Below are 11,405 nucleotides of genomic sequence, written 5' to 3'. Positions count from 1 at the left end.
GAGATTGTGCTGCTGCACTTCAGCTTGGGAGACAGAGGGAGACTACATTAAAAAAAAAAAAAAAAAAAAAATCTAAGTTTCAAGTTGGATGGAGTGGCATGCTCCTGTAGTCCCAGGTACTCAGGAGGCTGAAATGGAAGGACTGCTTGAGCCCAGGAAGGCGAGGCTGCAGTGAGCTATGATTGCACCATTGCACTCCAGCCCTGGCAACAGAGACAAGACTCTGTCTCAAAAAACAAACAAACAAGCAAACAAACAAACAGAACCCCACTAAACGTTGATGAAAAGGATTCCAAGAGGTAGGGGATAGATTGCCAGACAAAGCAAGTAAAAATACAGGACTCTCAGTGTGGCAGCTCCCCGTGGGGACTTGAGGAGCTGAGTTTCAGGGAGGGCCGCACAGTTCAGTGCAATTCCGAATTGTACCACCACGGGGAAGCAGAGTCACAAAGTTGACCGGAGTGGTCCGGTGCGCTTCCTCTGCCAGGACCTTGGGGACCAGGAGTGCCCGGGGCTGCTTGGAACTGAGGAGTGGTGGGAAACGGAAAGGAGATGAAGGGAGGAGCTGGGGCCTCTGCCTGACCCGGTGTCCAACAGCTGAGGGAGGCCAGAGGAGGGAAAGGTCCTAGTGGGTGCAATCAGGGCAGGCTTCAAGAAAAGGACAGGCCTTAAAGACTGGCAAGATTTGGATAGAAATGGGGGAGGGCCCTCTGGGAGGGAGGCATGGCTTGAGCAAAGGTTTGCAGAAGGAATGAGCTTCATAGGAAGTGTGGCCTTGCCTGAGGCAGGGTGACAGTGTCTGAAATTCTGAAACACACATCAAGACATTGTTTTAGTCATGATCAAGTGACAGAAACCCATCTCAAACTGAGTTAAGAAGAAAAGAGGACCGGCAATGGCCCATGCCTGTAAACCTTACATTTTGGGAGGCTGAAGCAAGAGGATCACTTGAGCTCAGGAGTTTGAGATCAGCCTGGGCAACAAGGTGAGACCTTATCTGTACAACACTTAAAAAAAAAAAATTAGCTGGGTATGGTGGCATGCACCTGTAACTCCAGCTACTAGGGAGGCTGAGTGGGGAGGACTGCTTGAGCCTGGGAGTTCCAGGCTGCAGTGAGCTGTGATCACACCACTGCACTCCAGCCTGGGCAGCAGAGTGAGGCCCTAACTGTTAAAAAATAAAGAAAAGAAAAAGAAAAAATGAAAAGTTATTCTCTCATGTAACTAAAAAGTCCATCAAATGATGTCATCATGTATCTGCCTTTCTTTATCTCTCAGTTCTGCCTCTCTCTGCAGTGATTCTGTTCCAGGCAAGCTTCCTCCTCCCGGTGGCAACATGGCTGCCCACAGCTCCAGGCAGGCTCCCTAAAACAGCTTAGCCACCACCAGCAAGAGACGACCAAATTCACAGTGACTCCACAGACATCCTGGGGGTCACTGATTGGCCTAGACTGTGTCATATGTCTATCCAGAAGCTAGTTGCTGCAACTCTCATCAATATGGTCTCAGTGACAGGCCACCTCTGGTATGGGGGTAGATCTGTCCACTCAAGGCCCCTGGACTGATATTGGGGTTGGGAGTGGTCTCCAAAGGAAAAGCAGGTAGTCTCAGAAGATGGGACAGTGGGTGGTGGGCAGACAAAAAGAAGAGGGGTCCCAACCAGGTTTTCACCTGAGGAATGATGAGTCAGTAACTGTGGAGTAGGATGCAGTAGGGCAAGGAGTTTATTCTTGCTGTCTTTCTGTTCATTTGTTTGTTTAGCTTTTATGTATTTATTTTTAATTTTTAATTAATTAATTTTTTTTGAGACAGAGTCTCACTCTGTCACCCAGACTGGAGTGTAGTGGCATGATTATAGCTCACTGCAACCTCCGCCTTCCAGGCCAAAGGGATCCTCCCACCTTAGCCTCCTGAATAGCTGGGACCACAGGCACATATCACCACGCCCAGCTAATTTTTGTATTTTTAGTAAAGATGGGGTTTTGCCATGTTGACCAGGTTGATCTCGAACTCCTGGGCTCAAGAGATCTGCCTACCTCGGCCTCCCAGAGGGCTGGGATTACAGGTGTAAGCCACCACACCCGGCCTGTTTGTTTAGCTTTTAAATATGAATGTGTGTGAGAGTGTGTGTGTGTGTGTGTGAGTATATGTGAATGTGTGTGTGAATGTGTGTGTGTGAATGTGTGTGTGTTTAGTTGTTCATCCTGGCCCAGACTTCCAGTGTGCTTTGCCTTGATGGCTGCCGCCTGAACTCACTTAAAAATTAATTCACAGCAGCTATGATGTACCAGGAACAGTGCTGGAAGCGGAGAGCACTGCAATGAACAAAAAAGATAAAGTCCTTGCCTTCCTGGATTTACAGTTTGGCAGGAGGGATGGATAAAAACAGAGCCCATGAAGTCAGCTGGACCGGGGTGGCAGCTCTGGAGGTGGACAAACGGGTGGAACTCCAAACGTATTTTGCAGGATGAGCCAATACAATTTGCTGATGAATGGGGGTGGGGTATTAGAAAAAGAGAGGAATCAAGAATGATCCAAAAGTTTTTTTGCCTGAGCAACTGTTAGGTTAGAGTTACCTTTTCCAGAGACAGAAAGATTGCAACAGAAGCAGTCGGCAAATATTTGAGAACCTACTATGTGCCGAGGTTACACCCAGGAGCAAGTCAACCTTGTCTTGGTGCTTGGCAAGAGAGACAGACCAGAACCACTGAACAAGTAGGTAGAGGAGAAAATACCAGCTGGTAAGAAGGGCCACTTAGCACAACAGAACAGGGTGATGGGAGTCTGCATTTTATTCGAAGAGCAACCAGGAACTGTGGGAGAGTTTGCAGCAGAGAGTGACAGAATCTGCTGTACCCTTTAGAAGGCCACTCTGGAATAGACTGTTGGGGGCAAGATGAGACAGGGAGCCCCACGGGGAAGCTGGTGAGGAGGCTGATGAGGCCTGAAGGTGGGAGACAGTGGCGTCACCGTGGAAGACCTCTAGCAGAGGAACAGGGGTAGGAAACCAACTCCTGTTCTCTCTGAGAGGCACTTTAGGAGCATGGTGGCATCTGCCCCCTTCCAGGGGCTTGGACAGGTGCCCTTGCCCAGGGACTCCTGCCACTTCCTCGGTGACTGTCACATCCTCACGGATCACTTCATCACCTTTTTGTTTCCCTATAATCAACTCCATCTCTGAATTTTCTTCATTTCCTCAGAGCCGCTTCACTATGGCTCATATCCTGTTGGTCCAGATCCCTTGCCCACCAGTATGCCTGCCTTTCTGGTGATGCCTTTCCAAAGCTTCTCCTGGGGTCGCAGGGTGGGGCTCCCACCCTTACTATACCCTTAGCAGAAACTATATACTATAGCAGAAACTATACCTATTTCTGCTTTTCACCTCTCCATCTGCAAAAACACTCCTGGCCATCTCACCACTTCTTTCTAAGTATCAGTGTTAAATCACAACCCAGTGTGTGCACCGCACTTTACAGTTAGCACCATTCACCCTCCCATTTCACAGCCCAGGAAGGTGGGCCCTTCAGGGGAAAGAACCAGCTGTGGCAGACACCTGGCTTTATAACTTCCTAACTCTGACTCTGGGCCAGTCCTCTTGTTACCAACAAAGCCAGTTCCCCAGAAGATGGGGCCTTTTCCTGTTCTGTGCTGCGAAGCCAATACACGAACCCAAAAGTAAGCATCAAACAGTGCATGCTTTATTCGGCGGCCATGGAATTTAGAAGTGGGAGTTTGGCTCACAAATCAACTTCTCAGCTCCTGAGAGTTGGGAAACCTTAGATACAGGCTTTATCTTTAATGAAAAGGTTGGGCATTAAAAGCAAGGGGAGGAATATTCAAGTCTTTTCTGGAAATGGGAGAAGAACTCCTTGGAACCAGAGTTACTACCTTCCTTTTTGTCCCTTTATGGTTTCTTCTGGCCATTGTCATGGCAATGTCAACTGTCATGACACTGGTGGGAGTGTCATTTAGCAAGGAAATTATATTATAACGAAGTTAGAGGTTCTCTGGAGATCAAGTGAACTGCCATCTTGGATCTCACCAGTTTCAGCCAGTTTGGTCACAAGGGTGAACTTCTGGCCTTGGCATCCTGTTTTTTAAAGATAAGCAGAGTTAAGGCAGGGCAGAAATTCAGCTAAATCATGTAGGCATTACACTGGTTAACACCATTTGGTGCCTCAGTTTCCTCAGACATAAAATAGGCATCACAATCATTGTGGCACATGTGAAGGGCCAGCGCAGCCCACAGCACTTGGAGGTTGCTCAGTAGGTAAGAATTCCCTTCCCTACAGTTAGTTACCTGGGCAGGAGCTGCAACTCATGGTCCTTCAGATGAAACCAGCCATGGACTTGTTTTATTTGACTCACATTGTGGCTTCTCTAATCTGAATTTGGATGTTTTTAGAAGGGGCACACATTTCCAGGAGGCCAGGGACCCCACCGCTCCTCATGTTTCAAAAAATACCAGATAGCTCCCACATATCTGTTCACTACTTAGCCCCTTAAAGCATTTGTATTTTCCAAGGTGGCCACAACTAAATCTCCCATTCCTCATACTCTTCATGTGGAACTGATAGCCCTCCCATCGAGAGGTGGGATCTATGTTTTCTCCTCAAGAATCAGATACGTGAGTACAGCACAAAGAATGCTATGTGGCTTCCAAGGCTAGGTTATGTAAGGCAACAGTTTCTACCTGGTTCTGTTGGGACACCTGCTGTTGGAGCCTAGATGCCATGCTGTGAGGAAGCTCAAGCTACATGGAGAGGTCAGATGTAGATTTTCAGTCAACAGCTTAGGCTGATGTTTCAAATAGCCAGCAGCCACCACCAGGTATGTGAGTAAGGAAACCTTTAAAATAACTCAAGCTCTTGGATTGCAACTACATAAAAATACCTCTAAGCAAGATCCAGGTTGCCATACCCAGTCAACCCCCAGGAGACTATAATGACTGTTGTTGCTTTAAGCCAGGAAATTGCAGGGTGATTTGTTACTCAGCAATAGATTACTTTACTACAGCCAAAAAAGGGCAGAGTTAGAAATTGAATCCAGGACTGCCGGTTTCTCGGACTTTCCAGAACTCACATAATCCACTTATCTGACAGTTGTTGTATCTACTGTTTCATTTAGGGAAACAGACAGTGAGGAGAAATGGCTAAAATAAAAGAACTTTTGAAGAGGAAGGAACTCAGCTAACCACAGCAACATGGAGTCTCATGTATAAACCCTGCTGTGTATAAACCCCTGCTGTGTATTCCAGTGGGCTGCTGGACACCCACGGAGTTGTGAAAGTAAACCAAGGACACAAGTATTGTGATTCTGATTATATCCCTAGCCACAATGGGGCCTTGTAACCAGCAGTGCTCAATGCATGCTTATTATTCAAGATGAAGACAACAATTGAGCTACAACCAAGAAGTCTTGTCCACAGCAATAAGCAATGTCAGTAGTGACAGGTGCTGTGAAGAAAAATACAACTGGGTAAGAGGATAGTGAGTGATAGGAACTGTTGTTTTAGTGTGGGGGTGACCAAGGGAGGCCTCTCTAAGGCGGTGAAATCTGAGCTGAGGCTGGACGGAGGGAGCCGTGAAGCTCTCTAGGGAGTATCTGGATGGAGGGAATAGCAGGTGCAATGGTGCCAGGGTGGGACTGGGAGGTCGGATGCTGGTGAAGAGCAAGTGTTGAGGACAGCAGAAGAGACAAGGTCAGACCAATGGGGGTGGACTGCGTGGGCCTGGTAGGGACTTGCCTTTTAGTCTGGGTAAGATGGGGAGCTGCTAAAGGGAGGTGGAAGAAGTGGGTGGACTAAGCTTCCAAACGGCCACTGTGGACATCATCAGGAATGCCTGACTCTGCCACTCAACTCTTCCTTTCTCCCTGTGGTATGAAAACCACTAGCTTCTCCAGGCACACTCCTGGCCGCTCTGCAACCTCGAAAGGAGGGAAGAAACTTTTTTCCAGCAGGTCCAACAGTGGTCCTGAACCTGAAGCTCATTGGAAGCTCTGCTAGCCTCTGGTGGTGGCTGGCAGTCCTTGGCATTCCTTGCCCTGTAGATGGATCTCTCCAGTCCTTGTCTATATTGTCACATGGTCACCTCTCTGCATGTCTCTTCTCCTCTTCTTATGAAGACACCAGTCGTACTGGAATTAAGCACCTTTAAGCTACTTAATTGTACGGGTGTGGTGCTGCCGCTACGGCCTCGTTTTTATCAGAGCTGTGTGGCTATAGCCGTCCTTGGTTGGGTCATGTGCCCATCCCTGAGCCAATCACTGTGAGTGAGGAGTGATGGAATGTTCTGATTGGCCAGCCCTCGGCCATGTGCCTACTCGCTGAGTCAGGAAGTGGAATGAGGCCTCGGAAAGTGCGAGAACTGAGTATGAGGAGAGTTCTTCCCAAGGAAAGTTGGGTTCTCTTTCCAAAGGTGGGGGGTAGAAGTGGGGCAATGGGGAGGGTGGGGGATGTGGAGGGCGGGGGTGGGCTCTGAAGCATAACACTCTGGAACTATCCCACACTGTGGCAAGGGGACCGCATGTCAGGTACTCATTGCTCAAGGGCTCTGTATTAGTTTGCTAGGGCAGCCATAATGAAAGTACCACAGACTGCGTGGCTTAAGCAACAGAAACGGATCGTCTCACAGTCCTGGAGGCTGGAAGTCCAAGATCAAGGTGTCAGCAAGGTCATGCTCCCTCTGAAACCTGAGGAGGAATCCTTCCTTGCGTCTCCTAGCTTCTGGTGGTGGCTGGCGGTCCTTGGCATTCCTTGCCCTGTAGATGAATCTCTCCAGTCTCTGTCTATATTGTCACATGGTCATCTCTCTGTGTCTCTTCTCCTCTTCTTATGAGGACATCAGTCATACTGGAATGAGAGTGTACCTACTCAGGTATGACCTCATCTTAACATACACCTGCAATGACCTTAATAAGGTAACTTTCAGAGATATGAGGGGTTAGGACTTCAGCATATCTTCTGTTGGGCAGCACAGTTCAACCTGTAACAGGTTTCTTGGGGCCATGGTCCAGTTGTTTGTACTCACACTTCAGACAGCCATTGCCCAAGAGTTGTCCCCTGTGGGGAGACATTTGGGGTAAGATGGCACCCATATGCCAAGGACAGGTCTCAGGAGAAGGGGGCAGCTGTGCTTTTCAGCAGGTACCACTCGCAGTAGCTGGGGGATTGGTGTGTCAGCGAGTAAAGGGGATATGAGCCCAGCACCCATAGGATCTAGGTGGGCAAGTTGTTTAACCTCTCTATGCCTCAGTTTCTTCAGGTGGAAAATAGTTGTAGAGTGGCTGCCTCAGGGATAGGTTAGGATGGAAATAATTTGTATTCTTAGAACAGTGCCTGACACATGGTAAGCCCTTGGAAATGTTAGCTATTATTAATGACAATTTGGGCCATGGTGGGTGTGAAAGGCCCTCTGGGAAGTAGCAGGATTAATTCCCAGCTCATGGTCTGGCCTCTGCTCATCCTTCCTGACTGACTCCAAAACATCCCCGAGAAGTGTTAATTCACTGCAAACAAAAACTGGAGACAAGCCCTTTAAGACCATTGAATGCAGTCCTCCACAACCATTTCGCAGATGGGAGAAGTGAGGACAAGCAATGAATTTCTCAAGTAGTAAATAACAGGCAATCTGGTGGTGGTTAAGTGAAAGACTTTGGACTTAGACAGACCTGGGGGCTTGAATCCCAGCTGAGTGAACTGGGGTGAGTACCTCTGCCTCTCTGGGACTCAGTTTCCTTGTCTATAAAATGGGTCATGATTGTACCTATGGTTGAACATTACGTGATGCTCTCTAAATGTTCATTCTATATTAGCTCCTGTGTTACACCGGTGTTATTGCGAAGCATGGGCACATATGTGGCCATTCTGGAGGGAAGGGGACATTTTCAGCTCCCAGGACACCCTAGCCTGAGAGGTTTTGGCTCCAGGCCCCTCACCCTGGCTCTAGTCCTGCCGTGCTGTCTCCCATCTCAGCAGAGGCCCCTGTCTGGCCCAGGCTGTGGTCCCCCGAGAAAATCGATACCCTGAGGCTGACACCCACCTCCCCAGCACCTTTGAGCTGCTTAATTGTATGGATGTGGTGCTGCCGCCATGGCCTCATTTTCATCAGAGCTGTGTGGCCACAGCCGTGCTTGGTTGAGAGGTACATTCATTATAGAGTCAGCTTTTATCGGGATTTTCAGAGGGCCTGGGGACGAGGAGTGAAGCAAGCAGGCACGCTTCCTCCCCAGGGTGCAGCCAGGCTTCTAGTCCAGGCTGCCGATAATAACAGCCAACATTCACTTAGGGCTTACTGTGTGCCAAACGCCATCCTAAAGGCATTACAAATGTCAACTCACAGCAGCCCTATAAAGTTAGTATTATGGTTATTATCCTCATCCCCATTTTACAAGTGGGACAACCAAGGCCCCAAGGAGTGAAGTGACTTGGTCAAGGTCGCTCAGATAACAAGTGCGGCCAAGGGCTCTAGAGCCTGGGTGTTGAACCCCTGCCCTGTGCTGCCTCAGTGTTGGTGGTGTTGAAAAGTGTGATGTCAACAATAACATAGCAGCTTCCATTTATTATGAGTTAGCAGGAGCCAGGCATAGCACCAATTACCTCTATGTACAAACTTTATTCCACCCCAGCTCTGAGATAAGGGTGAACAGCCCCATTTTATAAATGAGCCATGTGGGCAGTTGGTAGGGGAGGGTGAAGGCACTTGCTCAAGGCCACACAGCTCATTGAGGAAACAGCTGTTTGTTTTTTACTCCAGGCAGGTCCGGCTCCAAGCCTAGGCTCTTAAGCAACTTCCTCTGCTGCTTCCCATTCTCTTTCTGTTTGACTTCTTTGGGAAGTCACTGCCCGTCTCTGGGCTTCAGTGCATTTTTTTTTTTTTAATGTAGAGATTTGTCTCTATTTTTAAATTTTAATTTTTAAGAGAGATTAGAGTCTCACTGTATTGCCCAGGCTGATCTTGAACTCCTGGGCTCAAGTGATCCTTCCACCTTGGCCTCCCAGAGTATTGGGATTACAGGCGTGAGCCACTGTGCCCGGCCCTTCAGTGCACTTTTCATCCACCAATGTGTCTTTCTGAATTCCTAAGTGCCTAGACTGGAGTTGAGGGCTGGGGCAGGTACAAAGGAGGGAGAGGATGCCGAGGTCTCTGCCCTTGGGGTGTCAGATGCCTTCCTCCACCCCCAAGACGGCATTTCTCCCAGTGCCTCTTACTGGTGGGGCACAAGCCACCTGCAGCATGATGCCTGGAGTGCTTGTTAGTAAGGCCGGTGCCAGCCCTAGAAATTCTGATGCAGGAGGCCTAGGTTGGGGCCTAGGAACCTGCATTTAAAGAAGCATGCCAAGGGATGCTGGTACACAACCTCCACAGGCCCCATGGATTCAGATTCTGCCTGACTCTGCTCTTAATTAAAAAGTCTTACAAAGAGAACCCGAAGCCTCAAGAAGGTGATTTTCATCATTTAACAAACTAATTCAAAATTAAACAAGTTTTAAAAATTACGAAGATAACATATGTTCATGTTAAAACATTCAAACGGTATAGGAGGATGAAGTAGTAACTTTCAGCTTTTCTCCCTCCCACTGTCTCCTGAAACTGTCCAAAGGAAGACCACTTGCCCAATGCTCATTGATCACCCCCTTGGAGCCTGGGACAGCAGGAGACCAGACAGATGCAGTCCCTCGCCCCGACCATGGCAGTTGATGTGTGTGGAGTGCTAACTGTGGCCGCGCCCATCCTACCTACTTCCCCATCCTTACAATGGTGTCACCGGTGGTCCTACGATTGAACAATCGTAGGACCTTTTATAGATGAGAATGGAGTTTATTGTCGAAATCAGGATTTCCCAAAGTTTGTCCCAGTTCAAACTGCATCAGAAACACTTGAGCCTGCCATACAGAATGCAGATTCCTGGGCTTCAACCTGCCAACTTCCTGGAGTGGAGCTAGGAGGCTGCATTTTTATGCACATGCCCCATTTTTACCTACAGATTTTCTGGCCTCCATTAATTTTGTTTTTTGTTTTTTTTTTTTGTTTTTTTTTTGGAGACAGAGTTTCACTGTGTCACCCAGGCTGGAGTGCAGTGGCGCGTTTCGTCTCACTGCAACCTCCACCTCCCTGGTTCAAGCGATTCTCATGCCTCAGCCTCCCGAGTAGCTGGGATCACCGGTGTGCGCCACCATACCCTGCTAATTTTTGTATTTTTAGTAGAGACAGGGTTTCGCCATGTTGGCCAGGCTGGTCTCAAACTCCTGACCTCAAGTGATCCACCCGCCTCAGCCTCCCGAAGTGCTGGGATTACAGGCATGAGCCATCACACCTGGCCCCCCACTAAATTTTGAGAACCACTGCCCAAGCTGTGGTGGGAGGTAGGAGAATGAAGGGACAGTGGAAATGGTGGGACTTCAAAGGGGCTGCAGCCCTCATGAGGATGACAGTCAGGGCAAAGCACAGAGCTAGGATGGTGCTTTGGTGGGTTTCTTGCCAGTGGTGTAGATGAGCCCCAGTACATGCCTCACCTAGTTCATGTCTGCCCCCTCCCAAGGCTGCTAGCCCCTGAAGCCTCTCTTCTTCCTAAGACATGAAATTTTCCCAGCCCCCAGTCTCCAGGCGATCCCAGCTGCTTCTGTTATATCTTACTAGTCAAGTGGAACGTTAATTAAACGTGAGAATAATAGACCCAGAGTCCAAAAATATTTTAAAGCCCAAGGAAGAAAAGAAGTCCTTTCAGAGGGCCCTGCAGTAGCCAGAACTCTTCATTATGTGACAATGAGGAAGGCTTTTACCCTGGGATTCCCACTCTGCCAGGTGACTCGAGGCAGCGGACCTTGGGATGTGTGGCAGGGTGACATGGGGGTGGGGAGCCCAGGGAGCCACGAGCAACCTGGGTCACTTGGACTACCACTGGACTCCATAAGCAGGGCCACAAGGGCCCTCTGGGAAAATGGGACCCTCTGGGAAAAGAAGAAAATTCAAACTACTTCTCTCCACTCCATCCTCACCCTCCTGACCTTTTCCCCTGGTGAACTCCTATTCATTCTTCAAGGCCCAACCCAAAAGCCCCCACATCTGAGAAGCAGAGTTAATCCTTGCATTCCCTGGGCTGTGGCAGAACTGTGAACTGCTCTCAATTCAGGTTCTGGGTCACATAGTTATTTCAGGCCATTATTCCCATGTCTGTTCCCCCTCAACCCCCATGACCAGACTAACCCAGACTAAAGTAACTTCTCCCACCTCAGGGTCCTCAGGACAAGGCCTGGCCCTGAGCAGGTGTTGGTGAACATTTGTCAGAAGAACCAATTAGTTTTGTTAAGACAAACCCTGGTGCTGGTCAGCTCTGGTTTCAAACTTTTTTCTTTATTTTATTTTCCTTCCTTTTTTTCCCTTCCCTCCCCTCCCCTCCCCTCC

The sequence above is a fragment of the Mandrillus leucophaeus genome, unplaced genomic scaffold (assembly GCF_000951045.1).
Source record: "Mandrillus leucophaeus isolate KB7577 unplaced genomic scaffold, Mleu.le_1.0 Scaffold252, whole genome shotgun sequence".
Lineage (NCBI taxonomy): Eukaryota > Metazoa > Chordata > Mammalia > Primates > Cercopithecidae > Mandrillus > Mandrillus leucophaeus.
The sequence above is the reverse complement of the archived record's forward strand: the minus strand, read 5'-3'. Positions refer to the sequence as shown.